At 33.9% G+C, this 23,695-nt stretch overlaps 1 protein-coding gene and 1 long non-coding RNA gene across 2 annotated transcripts in view; one reads left to right on the forward strand and one right to left on the reverse strand.

The window, feature by feature from the left end:
• Nucleotides 1-563, reverse strand: part of dpp (decapentaplegic morphogen) — a 50,448-nt gene extending 49,885 nt beyond the window's left edge. Inside the window, exon 1 of the mRNA XM_074122403.1 lies at nt 80-563. The gene's annotated coding sequence lies outside the window, so the exon portion shown is untranslated. The remainder of the gene's footprint in view (nt 1-79) is intronic.
• Nucleotides 564-11,050: 10,487 nt separating this feature from the next.
• On the forward strand, nt 11,051-15,893 carry LOC141451204 (uncharacterized). The gene is made up of 3 exons (XR_012456586.1): nt 11,051-11,601; nt 13,809-14,019; nt 15,490-15,893. It is a non-coding gene; the product is annotated as an uncharacterized lncRNA (long non-coding RNA).
• The last annotated feature ends 7,802 nt before the right edge of the window (nt 15,894-23,695 follow it).

The following is a 23,695-nucleotide window of genomic DNA, read 5'->3' on the forward strand; positions in this document are numbered from 1 at the left end:
GTAAATTTATTCAAATGTAAAAAAAAATAAATAACTAGATTATCAAATAAATAGAAATGTAATATACAAGCAGTATCACCTGTATATTGATGATTTGAGGAGACATGTGAGACTAACAGTGGCAATATCATATCTGGAACGGATGTATGTAGCGGCCAATGTGACAAGATGGCCTCCTCACCGGAACTTGTGGGCGATCTCCTCTAGATTCTTTCCTTATCCAAGGGGTCACCACATACTATTTAATATAATACTTTTATTATTACTGATTTAAAAAAAAATAAATATGCAAACACAAATTGTCCATTAAATTCACGTTCACATTGATAAGCACTAGAACACCGACTTCTTCAAAACCTTTTTTTTGGCTTATATATTTTTATTTTTGAAATTAATTAAAAAACTTATTAATTATAATGTTTATATAATAGAACGGGGTATTTATTTAATTCTTATATATTCTTTTTTTTTTTTTTTAATAATAATTAAAAATAACAAAACCAAATAATTGGTAAACGCGTTGTAGACACTGCGGAGACTGGCCACACTCTTCTGGACGGAACTCAACTAGCTCTACCCCCACCCACCCCTTGTCTTTTACACACACACTAGCCTCGGCTCCCACCACTCTGTCTTTGTTGCTCGTTCTACACTCTACTCCAGCGACTCCATATCTATATTATTTATGTGGATATCTCCAGATTTCAATATCAACCTTGCATATCTTCTGTCTGGTTGCGCAATTCTTTATTTTAAATAAACCAAAAAAAAAAATCTGGTTTCAAAACTAAAACGAGTCACTCATAATACTTCGAATTCTCCAATCATCGAATATTTCCAGATATTAGTTGATATCAAGATAGTTAACCTGGACCGTAGTACGAAGTGTGGCCATTAAATAACGAGACTGATGCTGCTACACAAAAAACTATGCATGCGCCAAATCCTAACGACCGACAGCTGTGAAGCGTAAAGCCTTCTCTTTCGATTGCAGCGTCTCACGTGCTTGTAGTGAAATCTGTCTGACCGGAACCGTCCGTTTGTGTAAGAGGTGTTAGTTTCGTTTTGCCGAAAACATGATACTACACATGTAGTAGAGCAATGAATTGTCGTGAAATTTCACATCAAAACTTGGTAAAACCGCTACGGAAACTTATCTTTTATTAAAAGAAGTTTATGGTGATGAATGTTTATCACGTGCGCAAGTTTTTGAGTGGTTCAAGCGTTTCAAAGATGGCCGAGAAGACGTTGGAGATGATGACCGCCCGGGTCGTTTATAATTAATCAACATTACTACCGTGAGGTGCTTGCTCAACTCCGTGAAAGTGTATGGAAAAAAACGACCCGATTTGTGAAAGAACAAGTCACGGGGTTCTCTATCAAGACAACGCGCCGACTCACACTGCATTGTCTGTCAAGACGTTTCTATAGCCAAGTACAACATCCCAGTTTTAGGCTATCTGCCTTATTCGCCTGACCTGGCCCCATGTGACTTTTTATCTATTCCGTAAAGTCAAATCTGCATTAAAAGGAACATGATTTCAGTCCGTTGAAGCTGTGAAAGAAAACGTGGCACGCGTCAAGTAGGAGCTGACAGAAAAAGACTTCCAGCACTGTTTCGGACAATGGTAAAATCGCATGGACGTTGTATGGACAGGGGAGGGGTGTATATCGAAGGTAATAATAACTAAATATGCATAAATTTAAAATAAAATGTTTTACAGCAATAGTCTCGTTATTTAATAGTCACACCTCGTACGATCATTTTAGTGAATACCGTTTTTAAGGGATTCACCGGTGCTTTTCTAACTCATTGCATCTTCTACTCAATAATGTTCCCACTCTGTAATATCATGCTCCTGGTTTGAGACCACAGAGCGGTGTCGATGATCCTTCCCTAAGGTAGATCGTCCGCTTTCTCATTACTTCTATTCCCTCATGTCCAGTTAGACCTAGCAGAGCCTTCACATTGTTTCTCTGAGATAGACTATTTGGTAGAGAGACAGAGTGACTCGCCCTAAAACGCTAGAGCAGGGGACTCCAAACTTTTTACACAAGGGCCAGTTCACTGTCCCTCAGACCGTTGGAGGGTCAGAATATATAAAAAAAAAACTATTTTAATGTAAAAAAACAAAACGGGAACAAATAAAATATTTAAATTAAAGAACAAGTTTATTTAAATCACCAAACTGCCCAGTATTTCTGTGGGAACTATGGGCCTCCTTTTGACTAATGAGATGGTCAATGTCTGGTTTAGCTATAGTGCTTTGCCTTTCTTCCTATTTCTGGCTGTTATTTTACACGGTTTTCGGAGCCGTGACGCGTGCGTTCCGCGTCACCGAAAGTAGTACTGTACATGGGCGACGCAGCGCTTTGCGGCGCCGCCAAATATAGTGCTCCTCTCACTGACCACGAATGAAATTGATGCCCCTTCCGGAAATGCGGCGAGTGCCGGATAAATGTCCTCAGGGGGCCGCATGTGGCCCGCGAGCAGTAGTTTGGGGACTCCTGCGCTAGAGTCTCTAAAATAATGATGTTATCTCCTTTTTGTGCGTGACATCAAAATTTAGATACGCAATTTATGCGAACCAGCTGGCAAATTAGCGCTAGTAGAAAAACCTGTTTTCAGTTAATGTAAGTAATCAATTTTAATTCGTCTGAAGATAATTCTATTCAAAGAAACAAAGTAATATTTACGATTTAGATAAGGTCTTCTGCCAAGAAATAATTATGATCACGCTTAATGATAATTTTTATTTCTAGTAACTAAGTTATTAAGTAGAAAGATGATAATCTTTCAGTCATAAAACAAACGGCGATTAGAACTAAATAAATTTTAATTATTATATTTTATAAAGATATATATACCTAAATGATATAATAAATTGCGACTAAATTTGCGTTATTAAAGTCGAAAAGGGATTTTGGAGAAGTAAGGTTATAATTATGACGATGATCTAAAATAGAATTTTCAAACTCTGTTTTCACTAAATCAAAATAAATTTTAATTAAAATACCAGATAAACTTGGAAGTAAAGTAAACTTGGGATAATTGCAAGTAAATAATTAGATTAAAAAGCGTAATTAAATGTTTAATTTTTTTAATTTATCTGCCAAATTTCCAAAGTGATTAAATCCAGTTCTTTTGTAACTGTAAAAAAAAACGAGTTGTCTTAAATTATCGGTTTATAAAACAAATTGCATCTGCTTCTATGATGGAATGAAGAAGGCAGTCTCAAGTTCACTTTGCCAACTAAAAAGTAATGATTTTTGACTTACCTGTTTTCACAAATCTTTAGAAAGTAACAATGAGTCAACCTTAACAAACATGTTCACCTTTTCAATAATCTTTTTAACCCTCAAACCACAAGATGCGGGTCGGATCCGACCCGAGACGAAAACATATTTCCATAGTTCCTCCCACCATTAACTCTTAGCGACTAGACTCGGTATACCCTTTCTGTGAGTCCTTAGGAAGAGAACACACTGTTTCCGCCGATTCGGTAAGTGACACTCCGCGCTCTAGGTTTTTATTTCTTTCAGTAAGTCAGTTTCTAGGTCGGATCCGACCCGACCTTGGTATTAACGTTGTACGTTTTGTCCTGTACAAGTGGAACAAAAATGAAGAAAGTTACTCTGGAGATGCACGTTCGACGTTTCTCAAGAACCTTGCATTTGTCTTGACGCATCCTCTAGTAGAAAAAAGACTGAAAAACAAGCGTTTTCCAAAGGAAGTACTCCTTACGATTTGAAAGATGTTTGGAAAAGAAGAAGATTTGGATAAAGGCGCAACCTCAGAGGATCCTAAGATGGAGGCACTGTAAGAAAAGGAGGAGGTGTGATTTTTGTGACTCCTCACGAGATAGGAAGGGAAAGCATTCGCTTTATGCCTCAAGTGTAAACGTATGTTATGTGGAAAACATAAAATTGTTATATCTCCTACTTGTTCCCACTGATGATGGCGAAGAATCAAATGATTTTTTTTTTCCACAACCATGTGATAATTTTGTTACCACAAAACTATTTTACTTTAATTTTCATTCAAGCTTTTTTTAAGCTGTTTTGTTTTTATTGAGACAAAGCCTTTTTCAAGTTCATTTCTTCATGTATTAGTCTATTCTAAGCCATAAAATTATACAATTTATTAAAAAATGTATTCATTTTATATAGAAATAAATGTGTTATTTTGAGTTATATTTGAGTTTTTTTACTGTAAACAAGAAAATCTAGTATCGGGTCGGATCCGACCCTACCTTGGTGTTCGTGTCAGGAAAATTCATCTTGTGGTTTGAGGGTTAAAATTAATTAAAATGTTCAAGAAATCTGTCGAGCTTCCATTGTTACAAATCATGGTTTGGTAACAAGCACATAATACTTGTTTATATAAAATTCTGATGTCTTTTCTCCATTTGGCATCACCATATTTACAATTCCAAATTTTTTTAAAATTTTGGAAATCATTTTGTAAAATTTGCCTTTTATTCTGAGGTTTTTTATTCTGAGAAACAGAGACCTTAAGCGATTAAAACGAATCGACCAATGGATCCTACCGGAAGTAGTCGATTTCGAGAAAAGTCTAGAATGTAGAAGATTTCTACCTGAGGGCTGAGAGAGTACACGAATGAGAAAAATCCATAATGGGCGCCAACTACTTTAGGAAATCTACTTCTACGTGTAAAGTTATTTGTAGTTCCGTTCATCATACTTAGTTACAAATATAACATACCCGTACACTGATCATTCAAAATAATTTTTTCCTTCTTACAGGGCCTCAAGTCATCTATTTCTTCTTTGTAATCTAGCTGTAGTACCTGATGGCGTGCCCAGGTGTTTTCAGAGAATGTCACTAACATAAAACAGTCAGATCCTATACTACGATTAGAAAATCAAAAGGGAAGGTCTTAAACTAGAAAAAGCAAGTCATTTCCTATAAAAACCCTATTGTGAAAAGGCCGAGCAACTAGTGGATGTCCAAATGACAGTTAGTTCAAGTTTTTCACCATTTATATTGTGAGATACACAATATCTCCGCTACTAATCAACCACAGCTACCATTTAAAGTCAAAACTCATCAGTATCTCTAGCCAATCCTAATCCATTCACAACCTGTAATATAAGATCAAAGCAAATTGATTCGTGTTAAACCAATGTGAGGTCTTAGAATGAAATCTCTTATTGTTGTCTGAAGTAAAACATGAATGGCAAAGTGTACAGAAAATGTATCCAGTATAATTCCCATTTATTTTAAAAAGAATGAATTAATAAAACAATAAAAATACAAATATTTTCATATATTTTAGTTATAAATGTTAAAACTTTGTTTCGATTTGTGTCAATTTTGGTCATTTATGTTCTCTGACTAGACAGGAGTCATTAATGCTGACTCATTCGTTAGAACTCGTTAAAAAATTCACTTCTATAAATACATGTACTCATTTGGTTCAATTAAATTCTAAAAATGTCTTAACAATTATAAAGAATAATTTTTAACTAGACCAGTTTTTCTATTTAACAACATCTATTTGAGGAAGTTATTTCAGTGTTGTTGAAACAAAATTTATATCTTTAAGTCTTGCTATTTGCTTTGATCAATTCAAAGTTACTGAAATAAACTCATTTCTCAGCAATTATAAAATTTACCTTCCTTGGGTTTACAATGAGAATAAATAATAAGTAAGTATAGGACATGAATTAGTTTTAACTTACAATGTACAAACAAGGTACCGGGAAGTGGATATGATAACACGCAATACAGCTCAGTTTGGCGGTACGCAGCTCTAGCATAACTAAGCTACCCGGCGCTCCGCTTTCATGAGTTCCTTTCTGCAATTTGCAATTCATTAATAATTTAGAATAATATTGCTAACCCAGCAAGGAAGTAATTACATAATGTTACAGTTTACTTAGAACTAAAACTGTATTTATTGGGATAAAGTTAATCTCAAATAACTACGAAAAACTAAAGCTACTTCTACAGATTGGCTACAGACTTAATTATTATATTAACGCAAAGAGTTTCATTTAAATTTATAATTGTTATTGTTATTGTATTGATTAAGCAATCATTGATATCCCTTTAAAATGATTTTTTTATCTTTAATAAAACAATGAAATGACTAGATCATTAAATAACAAAAAATTTGAACAGAAAACATACACACATGGATATTAGAACAAAATATATACAACAAATTAGAATAATGCTCTATTTATGACATGCCAGTTTTTGATGAGTTTTGAATAGGATGTACAAGACCATTGTCGTCTCTATATTTTTGTGAAAAATTATGACCCTGGGTTTTCCATACAATAACAATAGTTGGCGCCAGTCGGCTTTTAGGCTCAATGTACTTGGCCATCTCTTGTAACGGGGGCATTTCACTTTAGCGGCAAGTTTTCTAAATGTAAGAAGTTTAAAGAGAATAACTAATCGAGCTAAAATTGAAGTTACACGTGTAAACTGTGTGAAGACAATAATCGATAATTTTAATTCTTATTTATTATATTGATAAGAAGTGAAACATATCGACATAATAATTAAGAATAAAAGGTGGATCTAAAGATATACTTGCTTTACCGGCAAATTATTTACTTAAAAGATTAAGAAATAAAACTTCTTGAGAGGAACAAACATATAACGGCCATTATTTCTGTTTGGTTTTTTTTTCTTTTAAAGAGAGTTACTGGAGCAATTTTTGTTGCTTTTTTGCATTTACTACTTTTAAGAATGGCCAGTGCTATATATTTTAACGGGAGAAGATTTCTACAAAGATGAGGACACAACTCCAAGTGTAAGTTTCCGAAGGAAAGAGGGACTGTACCGCCCACCTATTCGCCTACAGCCAATCATGCTCTAAGAACCGTACACCTCCCCTTAAGAGGGCTGTTAACCCCTCCCCCCACCTACCCTTTGGTACCCTATAATATCATCCTTTCTTAAACTACATTCCAACATTAACAAAGTAAATCTATTAAGCACGAATATCTACTCTTCTTTCTATTCCAAGCCTTGTCAAGGTTTATCACTTAAGTTGGGACACTATTACCAAGTTATGTTTAAATTATTGGTGATTATCATTACATTTATAACATAAAGTATGTGTTAACTTATCAAATGTTTTATTTAAAGTGATTTCTATGAGATAAACACTAACTTTAGACACTGGTTTGGTAAATGTAGCATTTAGAATTCTTTCTTCTATTCGTTGATGGTCCTTGTTTAATGGTGTAGAATTCTTCTTTTCTTTTTTTAGAGACAAAATATTTTTAAATACAACATATTGTAGTGTCGGTTTTATCCGTCACAGCATGCTTGTGTTCTTTATTGGGTTCGAATTTTTATCTGTCTTCCCAGAGAAAGGTTCAATGTTTGTATGGATATTTGACTTCCATTTTCAATGTTGCTGTCGAAAAAAGAAAAACTAGATAAGTTCATTGTAAGTATTATTCATGTCACCAAGTCTGAACTGCCATTTCAGTCACTCTAGTATGCTACGACGGATTTTTATGCGCTCAGTGAATTATTGTGAGCGTCCAGATATGTCGAAGATGTCCGAAACCGTTAATCGCCTCACATGAAGTTGACTCCGGCAAAAAGATTTCTGCTGTTTTTTTTTTTTTAAAAAAAAAGTAACAGAAATTGTTCCTTTCTTTCCAAAACTGCAGACCCAATCAACATTTACTGTTAGTTCAGTTATTCTTCTTGTTAGTTAGTTGTTCTGTTAGTTAGTTTACTGTTAGCTAATTTGCTTCATTTACTGATTTCCTTTGATCAGTTGTCGTACTTCAATGAAAATGAAAATAATTTCTTAGGTAATTACCATTGCAGACGACAAAATCCACACAGATTTTGAGACTAAGAATCGCGCTGATTTGTCTCAAAGTGGCGCAGTACCACTGAGCTAAACCGTTCGCCACAACTTGGGAAAATAACTTTATACACTGTTAAGAGTAAATTATGTATTTACGAATGGCTTCAGAGTAATGGAATTGGCATTATTTCTTTGAGATTATCTAATTTTCTTAAACGTTTTTACGTGGAGATCGTAATTATTTTCAGTTGAAATTGATTTAAAGTTTAGTAAATTTAATAATGTTATAGGTATAATAGGTATACATAAGAACTCTTATGTAGTTGTGTGAACTATACGAGGTCTGTAAATTAAGTAATGAGACTGATTTTTTAAAAAAAATTTATTCAAAAAGAATTACAATTCAAAATAACTTCCTTCTGAAGCTACACAGCGCTGGAGACGTTTCTTCCACTCCTCATAGCAGTACTCGAACTCCGATACTGGAATAGCCTTCAGCTGGTCGGTTGCAGCCGTTTGAATGTTTTCGACTGTCCCAAATTGAGTTCCCTTGAGGTGATTTTTCAACTTCGGGAAGAGAAAAGAGTCACAAGGACTCAAGTCAGGCGAATAAGGAGGCTGAGGAGCCACAGGAATGTTTTCACTGGCCAAAAACTCGTTTTATTGAAATTGCTGTGTGACAAGGAGCATTATCGTGATGCAACACCCACTTGTTCTTGATGTTTGGTCTCACACGAATGACCCTTGTATAGTTGTCTGCTTTTGATTAAGAAAAACAAAGTATCCTTTACTACAAAACTAGTATATCAGTCATTTTCTTTTATTTATCCTTAGTTTACAAATTATAAGGTGATCATTACGGAACGGATTCGTATGTATTTACATATTTTTTTCTAGGCAATTTACAGACGTTTTTCAACTAGAAGTATTCATACTGACACTTTTTAAGCCGTTTGAGTCTACTTTTATTTCACATACTCGTATTTCCACATATTTGGATGTTATCGCATATTTATACATATTTGATTAAAATAAATAAATATTTCTACATATTTAATCAAAATATGTACATATTTTTTCACATTTTTCATTTTGGGCATATTTTCATAATTGGGAGGTGGTTGACAGGAACTGTGAACCACAGACTGTAGGGCTGTAAATCACAGTGGGTACAGTGGTTATTGTAATTTACACAGAATGCTGCTAAACAGTGACGGGCACTTGTTAGTTCTTTGAAGTTGTCTGACGTTGTCTGTTCTTTCAGCTCGTTCGTTGAAGTGACCAATTCATTTCGTTCGGTCACTTAGTGTATTTTTTTTTGGGTGAAATGCCACGAACATCGGCCTCAAACAAACAACTGGTTGCTAAATATCTTCGCGAGTTTCCAGCAGAACTTTTTCGAAGTGATGGAGACATTTTGTACTGCACAGCTTGTGACAAGCGCGTTTCTTGCTCTCAACGTTCCCAAGTCACCCAACATATTGCCACCGGATCGCACATAGAGAATAAAAACAGAAAGAAAGAGAGGACGTCCTATCAAGCCTTCCTTACATCTCCATCATCAAGTAAGTCTACTCTGAGTACAGATCTGTGTCGGGCTTTGGTTAGAGCAGATATCTCTTTCCACAAACTTAAAAATCCTCATTTCAAAGGATTTTAGTCGTTACAAGTCCATCTTACGCCCAGATCGTCGTCATTTTACGTTCCAACATTTGAAATTTCATGTGGTTGCAAACAATTTCGAAGAGTGAAGTTTTCAAAATTGAAAATTTAACACATCTTTTTATAAATAGTAAAAATGTTCTTTGTTGTATAAATCATTATAACTTGTAAAAACAAATTATTTTGTTCCTAATAAATTATTATAAATTGTAAAAATGTTCTTTTCTTGTATAAATAATTATAACTTGCCCCCCCAAAAAATTCAATACAAATGAAACAATAATATCTTATTCAGCTTTCGCTGTTCAGTAAATTTAGCCATCATGACATCGTTACTCTTGATAACGTATTCAGTTACGTAGAATGAACTCGAAAATCAGCAAGTGAGGTTTTTTCGTTGCTATTTTCCCCAAAACTAATAAATATACTGAAAATATGGTTCGTTCCATAGGAATGCGAAATAATGCTGATTTTATTCACTCAATCAGCTAGTGTAGAGTGTGATGGTGCTTTTGGTGAAGACAAATTCTTTAAACCAATCTATGAAGATGAATGAAAATTAGAAATCGGTCAAAAATAGTAAAAATTTGAACGCAACAACGGATAAAGTCAGTCAGCGATATAAATGTCTAAGTTTAAAACAAAATAGTTTTGTGTTATTTTCCAAATGATTTATTAACGATAAATTCTCATTTTAAACTGTTTTACTAATTATAGCATTTGGAATCCTTTTCTCTGAACGATAAAGAAACCCAGCTCCAGGATGTTAAATTATCTTCTAAGGACAAGATAATTTACTGGAGAATTAGAAGTGAATTAAAAATAAATGCACTGTCACAATTGCGATTAGAAAATTGACTGTTTAGGAAAACGGCTAGTTTATGCACTGATATTTCACATAATGAAAATTTCAAAGTATTCTAAGATTTTATTAAATGTCAAATATTTCTTTTTGGGATTTACAACATTGGAAAATGGAGATATACACTAGTATTTCTAATCTGCAATGATATTCTTTAAAAATTAAAATTTCAATTATTACAGTAATTTAAATTTTGATTAAATGCAGTAAAATTACTACATCCGTGTGGCTACTACTTCTTATCAAACTAGGTTGAAATGATTTCTAAGTTAGACTATATTCCTTTATTATGAAAAATGGGCTACTAACAATCAAGTCCTAATAAATCAATAATAATGATCACCAAAGTGAGTGGGTCATGAACTTTGATAGAATTATTGGGTCATGGCAAAGGTCAAGGATTTTGGCCAATATTCTTCACTTTTAACGCTACTTACATCGGTATTTTTATTTTTATTTTTTAAAACATTATTTTACACTTTATTACACAGATGTTTATTGATACATAGTTCGGGATATAAATGCTTTATACTGTAGTATTTACAAGATTCTTGGTTGTTAATGCTTTATTAGCAAGTTCAATTCTAAGAGTTAGAATTTTTTTTAAAGTCAATCAATCACAAAAACGTTGTTTTTTTAAAAAAATAAATCCACCCATTTGGAGCTTGATTGTGTGTTAATGTTGAGAGCTTTCGAGAAATGCCGGGAATGAAACGCGTTCCTCACTATTCTGTTGGCACAGAGTCTATCGGAAGACGATACTCTGGCTGTATCATATTGGATCATTCAAGCGCAAATATACAGGCGAAATCGTTTCTCCGAACTCCACTGCTTTAATAAAGAACCATCTCGATTCTTCAGCAGTTTATCTTTGATTTGCTTGCACTCACATCGTGCACATCATTCGACTTTGAACTCGTCATGGAGGCGATAGCGGAACCCGAAATTTAGCCCAAATCCATTTCTAAGGATTGCTCAAATCTCGTCATTAAAATTAATAGCAGATTTCCTCACTGGAATGGCAATATCATTTCACCGGCTTTTTTTTTTTTTAAAGATTGATTGGATTGAACAAGAAACCAGCGGTCTTCAGGTATCGGTGAGCGTTGCTTTCAAAGTACACTGCCTTTAATTCATAATCTGGAGACTTCTCCTCTAACACGTTCAACATAAAGTCTACACCGGTTGGATTATACAAGATGAGAAGGAGGTTTCTGAAATGATAAAAATTGGAATTTCTAACATTCAGTTTTTCAATTCTTTAAGGTATAATTTATAAGAAGTTGCTTTTTTTCTTTTGTATTTTATTGTACGAGGGTCGTTTGAAAAGTCCGTGCAAAAATAAAAACTACTTAATTTTTTGGGGTAAACCTTTTTTATTTTTCAACATAGTCTCCTTTTAGGCTTATACACTTCGTCCAACGCTGCTCTAGTTTGTTGATCCCTTCCGAATAATAGCATTTGTCCAAGTCTGAAAAATAGCCATTCGTTTCTGCAATCACCTCCTCGTTTGAATAAAATCTTTTTCCCGCCAGCCATTTCTTCATATTGGGGAACAAATAGTAGTCCGAGGGAGCCAAGTCTGGAGAATAGGGGGGATGTGATACGAGTTGGAACCCTATTTCCATTAATTTTGCGACCACAACTGCTGAGGTGTGAGCTGGTGCGTTGACGTGATGGAAAAGGACTTTTTTGTGGGCCAATCGTGGGCGTTTTTCTTGCAGCTCGGGTTTTCAAACGGTCCAATAACGATGAATAATATGCACCTGTAATAGATTTACCCTTTTCCAGATAGTCGATGAGGATTATTTCTTGCGAATCCCAAAAGACAGTCGCCATAATCTTTCCGGCCGAAGGAACGGTCTTCGCCTTTTTTGGCGCAGATTCCCCCTTGGTAACCCATTGTTTAGATTGTTAGTGATGTATCCATGTTTCATCCACAGTGACGAAACGACGCTTAAAGTCCTGCGGATTCTTCTGGAACAGCTGCAAACCGTCCTTGCAACACTTCACACGATTTCGTTTTTGGACAAGCGTGAGCAATCGCGGCACCCATCTTGCGGATAGCTTTGTCATGTCCAAATGTTGATGCAAAATTTTGTTTACCCATTCATTCGAGATGCCCACAGCACTAGCAATCTCACGCACCTTCACTCTTCTGTCATCCATCACCATATCATGGATTTTATCAATGATTTCTGGAGTAGTAATCTCAACAGGGCGTCCAGAACGTTCAGCGTCACTTGTGCCCATATGGCCACTCCGAAAATTTAGAAACCACTTATAAACTGTTCTAATCGAAGGTGCAGAGTCACCATAATGTTTATCAAGCTTCTCTTTAGTCTCCTCAGGCGTTTTGCCTTTCATAAAGTAGTGTTTAATCAACACACGAAATTCTTTTTCGTCCATTTTTTTGAAAATCACTCGACTTCCTCGATTCAAACGAATGCCAAACACAAAGAAATAGACCGATCTGGCTGAAACTTGGTGTGTGTTCTTCCAAGAGATGCTACTAACTAAACATAACCTCGATACGCGCCAGTGGTGCTATCTCTCTGACTTTGCACGGACTTTTCAAACGACCCTCGTATTCTTATGTGCAACATATTCTTGTATATTGTATATTTGAGTAGATTGTGCTAATTTTATCTTAAAAAATAATAAATCTAGTTTCTTAGCAAAATTATGGTAGAATGATGAGCTCAAAGACGAACAACGTTTCGGTAAATCTTTCGGCACTTTGTCATCTCTGTTCTCAGAAATCAATACTTGGAAATTCTAATATCTTCTTTACTGTGACAGTCGAAGTATAATATAGATAAAATTGTTCCTTTTTACGTTTTGAGTAATCCTAATTTATTAGCGGATTAAAAAAAAAAAAAAGTTGCATTTAATCTATAAACATAAAACAATAATCATTCTAGATAAATAATGCAACCAATAACAAAACTTCTGCACAAATAATATTTCTTTTGTGGGTGAACCGGTCTCTTATCTTATTTACTTTGTTTATTTAGAATATTATGGATACAAATAATTGCACAATTGTAACTAATATTTTTAGTCTTGATAAGCAATTACTGTCACAGTTTCTCTTTTTAAAAAAAGAACCATAAATTATAAAAAAACTTTCCGTTTAATAAGCTGTTATTGTTTTTAGTTTCTCCGTAAAAAATATTTTTTGAACTCAACAAGTGAGTGTAAAAAATTGTATGTTCTAGTTTCCAAAAACTTTTTCTCCCCATTTCCAATAATTTAGAAATACAAAGTTGAAGATGAATCATAAACTAGGACTAGTAGCCTCTCTTCTAGGATCCAATTATGTCTGTGGCAATGTGACGCACCAAAACACAGTTAGCCATAATCGTTTACTCTGAAGTACAGGAGTGTCCGCCCCGGTCAAGAACAACCTAGAAGAAATTCTTCAAATATTTTTGTCCCTATTTTCATTGCTTACTGTTTTCTTTTAATAGAATCGAGTCACTCACGATTGGGTTTTCAACCTAAATGCAGAGAACAGCCACTTTATTCTGTAGAAACCTTTTTAGCCATTAGTTTCTTTTGCACAACGTAGACCAGCCGAAATTGTAAATGTTACGACAGTGCTGCCTGTAATGAGAGAACTCTGGCCGGAGCCATTTTGTGCACTGAAAAGTATCAGGCTGCCGAAGCCCTGAGTTGTTGGTAATTATGAACATATATTCTTGCAATTGTGTGTGATTTATGAATGTAGGAACGCATTGAATGTAAGAGTGCATTACACAACAAAAAGTCAATACAAATCATAACTGTTCTTGAAAAAATTGATTTCCCGTTCATTAATATCCTAGAAGAATCAGAAAAATTTTAAATCAAACCCATCGGACAAAAGACTTTACTCGGTTATTCATTCTTCCTCAAAAAAAAAAAATCGTGTGTCTGAAAGTTTTCAGCAGGAGTTGCACCCTCTGCTTCTAAAGTTTGCTTTTACTGATATCTCATGATTCTTTGTTTTATCTACAAAATAATGAAATTGAACAAATGATTGCTACAATTGCTGTTTTAGAAGCAACGTTGAAATAAAAATTTGGCTTTCTGTGTTTCTTGGGATTTTCTTCACAAATGATTTTTTTAATATTCTTTAAACTTTATTTCCAAATTTCCAATAAATGTGGAACTTTTCAGATAATCTGATTTTAATAATGTTGTTCTGTGAAGTGAATTGGAGACGTAATTTATAACTAAACTTCTATTTTGTTTTATTTTGCTGGAAATGTAAGGTTTCATTTCCATTTTTGAGATAAAATAAGGGTAAGATATCATTCCATTCTCACCCATTTATCAATTTCACCTGTACCATTGTAAACATGAACAGGACAATACAAGAATGAAAATCGAAGAAGAGGAAACTTACAGTTATTTGATATTTCGGTTAAAACGTTAGGTTAGAATTCGCCAAACACAAAAGAGGTTTCAGAAGGTTCTTTTGTTAATTTTGTTAAAGATTTTCTCTTAATAAAGCCGAAGATTTACTTTTATATTCGTGGTGCTAATTGCACAGTTTGGTCGTGACAAGTTCACGACCATATTAACCTTTTAAAAATTAAATTAAAGGTTCACAGATACCTGACTCCGTTATTCTGGAGGATCTGCCATTTGATGCGCTTTAAAGAGTATTCTTAGGCGATTCACGAAGTGTCTTCTTGGTAAAGATGAATCATCCACAACTTTACACGAATGGTAACATTTATTTTTGAACGGAAAGCACGTAGCAAATTAATTACAAAAATGATAAACCGGAAGTTGTATACAATGTGAAAATTATAGTAAATAGAATGATGAAGCAGAGACAATAAGAACCAAACGGCTTCACTCACTTCATGGTCTCAACTGAGTCAGTGATCTCTGATAATGAATCCTAGGCGCTTTCATTCCAGACTCACAGTTGTTCTAGTCCAGACAGTCTGGATGGTAATTATCGACAATACCGGAAAATACAATTTTCGGCGATTCATCTTATTTCTTTTTTAATAAAACCGAATGAATCATAATTGTCTATTTCTTGGATTGTTATGTTGTTATCAAATGATTCATTGGTGTATAACTTGTTCTAAAAGTTATTCCTTTTCATTTCTCCATGAAATTATTATTATCTTGAACTAATTCTCTTTACAGGTACACTTCAAAACTTTACGGGAATCGGATCGGTTATTAAGATAGTGATTTACTATTTTTCTTTCCGTTTCTGAACTTTTAATGAGTGCCAAAAGAAGGACAAGAAGATGGCGATCCTCTCTCTCAAACCACTTTAAACGAGAAGATAATTGGTCAAAAAGTTAGTGCACGCAAAAGGTGGATAAATACAGGATAAAAATGTTCCAACTCTGTCAATTTTTGTTTTTTCACCGTTACTTTTAGCTTTGTCCAGATTGTTTTTGCGGTTGCATGTTTCTGTAGTTCAACCTTTAGTTATCTTTTGCTGAAAATTAAACAAAGTGTAAGGCTAAATTTACTAGATTAGCATTGAAATGGTGAGCATTTAGTTTGCATGAGTGACGTTGGCCAGTTAAAGAAGTAAAAATACACAAAAAAACGTTTTTAATTTAGAAAATTCCCTTTACTTTGAGCTAGCAATTAGAAGTTTTCTCTTCTACGTTATATTTCTAGGCGAATCATGGTGGGTAACACTAAGATTAGCCAGTTTTGGAAGTATAATTTAGAAAAAACTTCTAAAAAAAAAGGGAAATCCTCTTAATTTAAGCCCCAAAAGTGAATTTTAACTCTTCAGTTATGGTTCTCGGCCAATCTTGGTTTGTACAAGTAAGGTTGTTCTGATTTCAAAGTACAAGTTAAGAAAAAACCTTTACAATAAGAAATTCCCTTTACGTTGAGCTCGACCAGAGAAGTTTCTATCTCCTAAATTCCATTTCCAGGCTAATCGTGGTTTGTACAAGTAAGGTTGTCCTGATTTCAAAGTACAAGTTAAGAAAAAACCTTTACAATAAGAAATTCTCTTTACGTTGAGCTCGACCAGAGAAGTTTCTATCCCCTAAATTCCATTTCCAGGCTAATCTTGGTTTGTACAAGTAAGGTTGTTCTGATTTCAAAGTACAAGTTAAGAAAAAACCTTTACAATAAGAAATTCTCTTTACGTTGAGCTCGACCAGAGAAGTTTCTATCTCCTAAATTCCATTTCCAGGCTAATCGTGGTTTGTACAAGTAAGGTTGTCCTGATTGCAAAGTACAAGTTAAGAAAAAACCTTTACAATAAGAAATTCTCTTTACGTTGAGCTCGACCAGAGAAGTTTCTATCTCCTAAATTCCATTTCCAGGCTAATCGTGGTTTGTACAAGTAAGGTTGTCCTGATTTCAAAGTACAAGTTAAGAAAAAACCTTTACAATAAGAAATTCTCTTTACGTTGAGCTCGACCAGAGAAGTTTCTATCTCCTAAATTCCATTTCCAGGCTAATCGTGGTTTGTACAAGTAAGGTTGTCCTGATTGCAAAGTACAAGTTAAGAAAAAACCTTTACAATAAGAAATTCTCTTTACGTTGAGCTCGACCAGAGAAGTTTCTATCTCCTAAATTCCATTTCCAGGCTAATCGTGGTTTGTACAAGTAAGGTTGTCCTGATTTCAAAGAACAAGTTAAGAAAAAACCTTTACAATAAGAAATTCTCTTTACGTTGAGCTCGACCAGAGAAGTTTCTATCTCCTAAATTCCATTTCCAGGCTAATCGTGGTTTGTACAAGTAAGGTTGGCAGTTTTGGAAGTACAAGTTTAGAAAAAAACATCTAAAATATGAAATCCACTTAATTTAAGCCCCGAAAGTGAATTTTCTTCCTTCTACATTTCTTGGCCAATCGTGTTTTGTACATGTACAAACTAATGTAGATGTTAAAACTCAAGTTAGGGAAAACATTTAAAATAGGAAATTCTCTTAGTTTGAGTCCAAAAAATGATTTTTTTTGGGTCTACATTCTATTTCTAATCCAATATTTCGTACAAGTAAGATTGGCCTGAGTACATTCAGCTCGAAAAGTTAAATTTCTTTCGTATACATTCCATATCGTGCTTCGTACAATTAAGGTGGACCGGTGTTTTTAAGTAACAGTTAAGAAAAAATATTTAAAATAGTAACTTTTCTCTGCTTTGAGATCGAAGAGTTATATTTTCCTCTTTTCATGGCATTTCTAACGCAATCGTATTTCGTTTAAGTAAGTTTGGCCAGTTTTGGCAGTGCAAATTTAAAAAAAAAACATATTATTAGGAAATTTTCTTTAAATTGAGCTTAAAAAGTAAGTATTAATTCTTCTGAATTCTATTTTCAGTCCACTGGTAGTTCAAACTAGTAAGGATGACCTAGTTTTGGATGTACAGGTTCAGAAAAAATATCTAAAATAAGAGATTCTTTTTAGTTTTAACCCCAAAAGAGGATATTAACTTATTCACATTATATTTTCAGGCCACTGGTAGTTCCTATAAGTAAGGATGGACAATTTTGGAAACACCAGTTAAGAAAAAACATCTAAAATAGGAAATTACCTTTATTTTGGTTCGAAAAGTGATGTTTTCTTTTTTCATTCCATTTCTAGGCCAATTGTGGTTTGTACACGTCAGCTTGTCCAGTTTTGGAAGTGAAGTGAATAAAAAGATATCTGAAATAAGATATTCTCTTTAATTTGATCCTGAAATGTGAATTATAAATCCTTTACCAGGCCACTGGTAGTTCCTAAAAGTGAGGTTGGCCAGTTTTGAAAGTAATTAGAAATTACCTTTAGTTTGATCTTGAAAATTGAAGTTCTCTCGTTGACAATTTAATTCTAGGCCAAAAAGTGGTTTGTACAATTAAGGTGGACCAGTTTGTGAGGTACAAGTTAAGAAAAAACATCTAAGATAAGAAATTCTCTTTACTTTCAGCTCGAAAAGTTAAATTTCTCTTGTATATATTCCATTTCTAGGGCAATTGTGGTTCGTAAAAATAGGTTGGCTACTTTTTGATGTACAACTTAAGAAAAAACAGAAATTTCCCTTACTTTGAACCTAAAAAGTGAAGTTTTTTTTTTAGATCAACATTCTATTTCCAAGCCAATCGTGGTTCATAAAAGTGATGCTGACCAGTTTTGGAAGTATGAGTAAAGAAAAATAATCTAAAATAGGAAATTCCCTTTACTTTGAGCCCGAAAAGTGAATTTTTTTCTCGTCTACATTTTATTTTTTGATCAAACGTGTTTTGTAGATGTACAATTGGCCAGTTTTGGAAACCCCATTTAAGAAAAAAACATTTAAAATAGGAAATTCTCTTAGTTTGAGCCCCAAAAGTGAAGTTTCCCACGTCTACGTTCTATTTTTAGGCTAATCATGGTTCAGGTGGAATTCGATTTCAACAAGAATCATTCTGGCCTTTGCTTCTAGCAAATTGAGCTGGAATTCCCATTCATTTCCTCGTCATGTTAGTAGAAACTAACTTTTGGCCTTCACATAATGAAACTTTGAATTTATGTTACGACACAGTTGAGTAACAGCAGAGATAGAGGTAATGATGAGGTAAAAAGCACTAATTTCATTTATTATCATTTAAGAATTACAGGAAATTTTTACTTAACGTAAACTAGCTATAGAGGTGCTAGCAACTTTAGTAAGATATGAACGCAGGGTTATCGGTGTTTTCGTTTAATTTCTTAGGACAACATTCTGATTTACGAACTTAACACAATTAAAGTTTAACTTCTGTTGAATTGAGAACCCATTAGCGCTGGATGATTTGGAAGGAATCAAATGTACTAGCCCCACTAGACCATCTGATTACAGAGAGGATATTACTAAGCCAACAAGGAAATCCCGGTTTTGAATCGAAACGTAAATGCTAGATAGCTGGCTAGAATGTGTTAACGATATTGTCCAACATAGCACGGAATCAAATACAAGAAAAGAATTTTATAGGACTTAACAATTTTGTTATTGAATGCATCACATATTCGAGAAGTTGCAAGTTAATTTCGAGAACAGTAGTTGTTAATTTTTTTAGCATAGTAATTTTTTTGCTATTAAATTATTCACTATAAATGCCCTCGCTGCTATCTGATATTAACGTTGCTTTCTCTGCGTTAACGGCCTCCGAGCAGTTTTTGGACCGCTGGCTGGAGAGCCCTATTCTTTTAGAAGAAAATCTAAAATGATCTTCAAATCGGTTCATGTTTTTGCATGGAGGTTAGTTTAGAGTTTTCATTTGTACCAGAAAAATGAATGCAATGCTTACAATATTCTAGATATTTAGAAATTAAATCTTATACCATATTATTAGGTGACATCTTCTTCCATCTTTGAAATCCTTCTAATTTAGGAGCTCATTCTGTTCGTTTATTAAAAGTAATAGAAGTCATTAATATTTGTTAATAAAGAGACAACTAGTTAGCCTTAATGTAAATCAAATGTCAATTTTTTTTTTTAAGATTAATCAATTTAAATTTGGTAACCAATAATAAGGTTATGTATGATCTAAATATAAGCAATCATGTTTAATGTTTTTACATTTAAGAGTGTTAAGACCAATTACACAATATCAGCTGTTGAAAAGTAGGTTAAGAGTAAAAGTTACAAATTGAAAGTATGAGGCAGATCTCCCTTCTTCATGAGTTAGCGCGAGTGTAATTGAGGATAGTTGGGCGTTGGTTCTCAATGCCCTTGGCGTATTTCTCCTGGAAACCTGTCGTGCCCACAAAGCTAAGTTACCACTCCTGGCTACCCTTGACTCTTTGTACTAGTATTGCCCAAGGAAATATTTATTTGTCTTCCTCTTACAAAAGAATTCTTATTTTTATTTTCATTTTATTAATTCCTTTTCCGGAATTTGATGACCAATCATAATTTTTTTTTTCTTTTTCCATTTTTTAAAACATTACAATTATTCTCGCTCATTAATTATTAATAATAAAACTTGAAAGAATGCGTAAATCATGTGGTATAACTGGACATTTCCCACGTGTCCTTTTATATAATATTAATGACCTTGTACATTGATAAGGAAGAGATAATAATAATAAAAAAGTCGTTAGATATGTAAACAATAACTTCCTCGACTACATAAACTGAAACTAATTAAATTCATTAAAAAATAATTTATTAATTTTTTTAATAAGTTCGGACAATTTAATTTGTTTGAGTTATGGGAATATTAATATAAAATGGATTTTTTAATAATTCATTCTTCTTCTGCAATATAAGAACTTTTGAATGGATATTGAAAACAGTTGAGGTAGACCAAAAATACAATTTTTATCTTAAAGAACCACAGTTCGGTGAAGATGGCTCACCGGATGAAGGGAACAAATCTCACCAGGCAAGTTTTAGAAGAAGATAGGCGGCAGTTAAGGATCACCAACGCGTTCCAAGATATTCTGAATAAGATTCCCAAATAAAAGGGAAAAAACAATTTCTGGAAAGAATTAAAGGGTTTTGAAGCTGATGTAAGAATGATGAAGTAGAATTTAGACGTTTTCTAGAACTTAAGCTAACAATATGTTCATTTTTATAATGTTTGGTGATAGAAATCAAGACAAGATTTCTCGTGAAGTATAAGATGTAAAAGTAAAAATTCGATTACTATAAATAAAGTTTAAAAGACAACTCAACGCATAATAATTACTTGTGTCAATTTCACAGCAACTTCCAAATGTTTTAAACAAACATTTGTAATGATAAATGAGAAAAAAGATAAATAATGTTCAAATCTTTTAAATGTTCAAGTGACAAAAATGCTTCTGTGCAAACATTGAAGTGTTTATATTTGTAAAAGCGCTGTCTGTTCTAGCTTTCATTTTGTTATTTTTTTTTTTTCTGTTTTTGGTGGCAAGATGATCAGAAGAGAAAATCAATAATTGCACAACTGTGGTTGCTAATTATAGACTATACGTGAGGTGATTTAATTAATTTTGGATGTTTAGCAATAGAGATCTTATCAGTCAATGATCTTGATGACTCCAAGGCTGCAATCCAAATATTGATGAACAACCGACCTCTAATTTTATTGATTGAATGTCGCCATCTTATTCAGTTGAAGACGCTGATAAGTTTGGTAAAAGAAGAACCAGGTAAAATTTAGTTAATGTGTTTCCTCAAAAGTCTGATCTCCAAAGCAGAAGTTCTTGAGCACATATCCAAAGCACAAGTGTAACTTGCACGGCACAGATGAGCTACTGGCCAAATTTGTTGATGAAAAGTGATTTCGTAGCTGGTTTCACAGCTTAAGCTGATCTTGACTGCATGAATTCACACTAGAATTAAGAAGGGACCACTAAAAATCTCACAATTCACGCTTAACAAAATGTGTAATTATGTAATTAATTTCTGAATTAAGAATGTAACACAGAATCTCATAAAACTTTAGGTAGGATGAGTTAACAACTATCACGACAATGAGTTGTCAAATTTCTCAATAATCTTCACCTTCTTCGCCAACCAAAGAAAAGAAGGGAAAAACATAACCTTAAAAAGGGTATATGGTAGGTAGTAGGCAAGGTTAAAGCCTCTACCCAGCGTACAGAAGAGTTATGGACAGCTTGAATCCTCTTCGCAAAGAATTATTCCGCCATTCGAGTTGAACAATAACGATTTTTACAACGATCGTGTCTTCAAGATTGCATTAACAGAACAAATTACTACTTAATTTACTCATTAAAGAACTTAGCATGATCTGATATAAATTGAATAAAACTTTTTTCTAAGGTGATCAGCGCCCGGGGTTTTTCTCAGTGTACTGCTCAGCTTCAGAGAGAATTGTCTCGTTACATATATGATGGGATTCCTCCCTGAAATCGCTCCCCGGGATCGTCAATTGACTAACTACTAGGTTAATCCCTTTCCAATAGTTATTCCTACTTAGAATTAATGACGTGAGTTCTTAGTTTGAAAAACTGATCTAGTTTTTTCCCTTCAATCTTATTTATCACAAACTATTTCCTTCCGCAACAATTGAATCACTACTTATCATTAAAGATAATGCAATTAATTTTACATCATCTTTTTGGATTGTTGAAGATTACCCTGGTACAATTTCAGATATATTTTTAGATAAGTAAAGATAAAATTTAGGCTTTAAAATTTCATTATTAGTCAAACATATTTAAGTACCACATCTAACTTGCTCTTAGTTAATGAATCGTGTTTTTAGCAGTGTTCTATACAGCTCTACGAGGTGTGGCTATTAAATAACGAGACTGATGCTGCTACAGAAGAAGTATGCATGCGCCAAATCTTAACGACCGACAGCTGTGCAGCGTAAAGCCTTCTCTTTCGATTGCAGTGTTTGTAGAGAAATCTGTCTGACCGGAACCGTCGTTTGTGTAAGAGGTGTTAGTTTCCTTTTGCCGAAAACATGATACTACACATGTAGTAGAGCAACGAATTGTCGTGAAATTTCACATCAAAACTTGATAAAACCGCTACTGAAACTTATCTTTTATTAAAAGAAGTTTATGGTGATGAATGTTAATTACGGGCGCAAGTTTTTGAGTGGTTCAAGAGTTTCCAAGATGACCGAGAAGACGTCGGAGATGATGACCGCCCGGGCCGCCCTTCCACTTTCAAAACGGATGAAAATATCGATTATAATTAATCAACATTACTACCGTGAGTTGCTTACTCAACTCCGTGAAAGAGTAACGAAAAAAACGACCCGATTTGTGAAAGAACAAGTCACGGGGTTCTCCATCAAGACAACACGCCGGCCCACACTGCATAGTCTGTCAAGACGTTTTTAGCCAAGTACAACATCCCAGTTTTAGGCCAACCGCCCTATTCGCCTGACCTGGCCCCACCATGTGACTTTTATCTGTTCCCCAAAGTCAAATCTGCAATAAAAGGAACATGATTTCAGTCCGTTGAAGCTGTGAAAGAAAAAGCGGCACGCGTCATACAGGAGCTGACAGAAAAAGACTTCCAACACTGTTTCGAACAATGGTAAATTTGCATGGAGCGTTGTAGTGATAGTGGAGGGGTGTATATTGAAGGTGATAATAACTAAATATGTTTAAATTTAAAATAAAATGTTTTACAGCAATAGTCTCGTTATTTAATAGTCACACCTCGTACGAGTATATTGCCGTATAAGTGTGTATCTGTAACCAAAAAAATATTGATAAGGCTCCAGAGTAAGTGAAAGAGTTTACGCCAAAATGCAATTCTACACTCCTTCTTAGTGATTTTCAAAATTCCTTAGTTGTTATTCTAGCTCAAGAAAAAAATAAAATAAGATGATCTGATTTTATTTGGTGATAATTTAAGAAAATCAATCACAGGTAATTTTTCAATTTCTATTCAAATTTATTCAAAAAATAATTTATAAAAAAAATGCGCGAGTCTTTTAAAGAAAAGTTGTTTTCGC

Source organism: Rhodnius prolixus, unplaced genomic scaffold (genome assembly GCF_049639745.1).
Source record: "Rhodnius prolixus isolate KJV_2025 unplaced genomic scaffold, Rpr scaffold_8, whole genome shotgun sequence".
Classification (NCBI taxonomy): Eukaryota; Metazoa; Arthropoda; class Insecta; order Hemiptera; family Reduviidae; genus Rhodnius; species Rhodnius prolixus.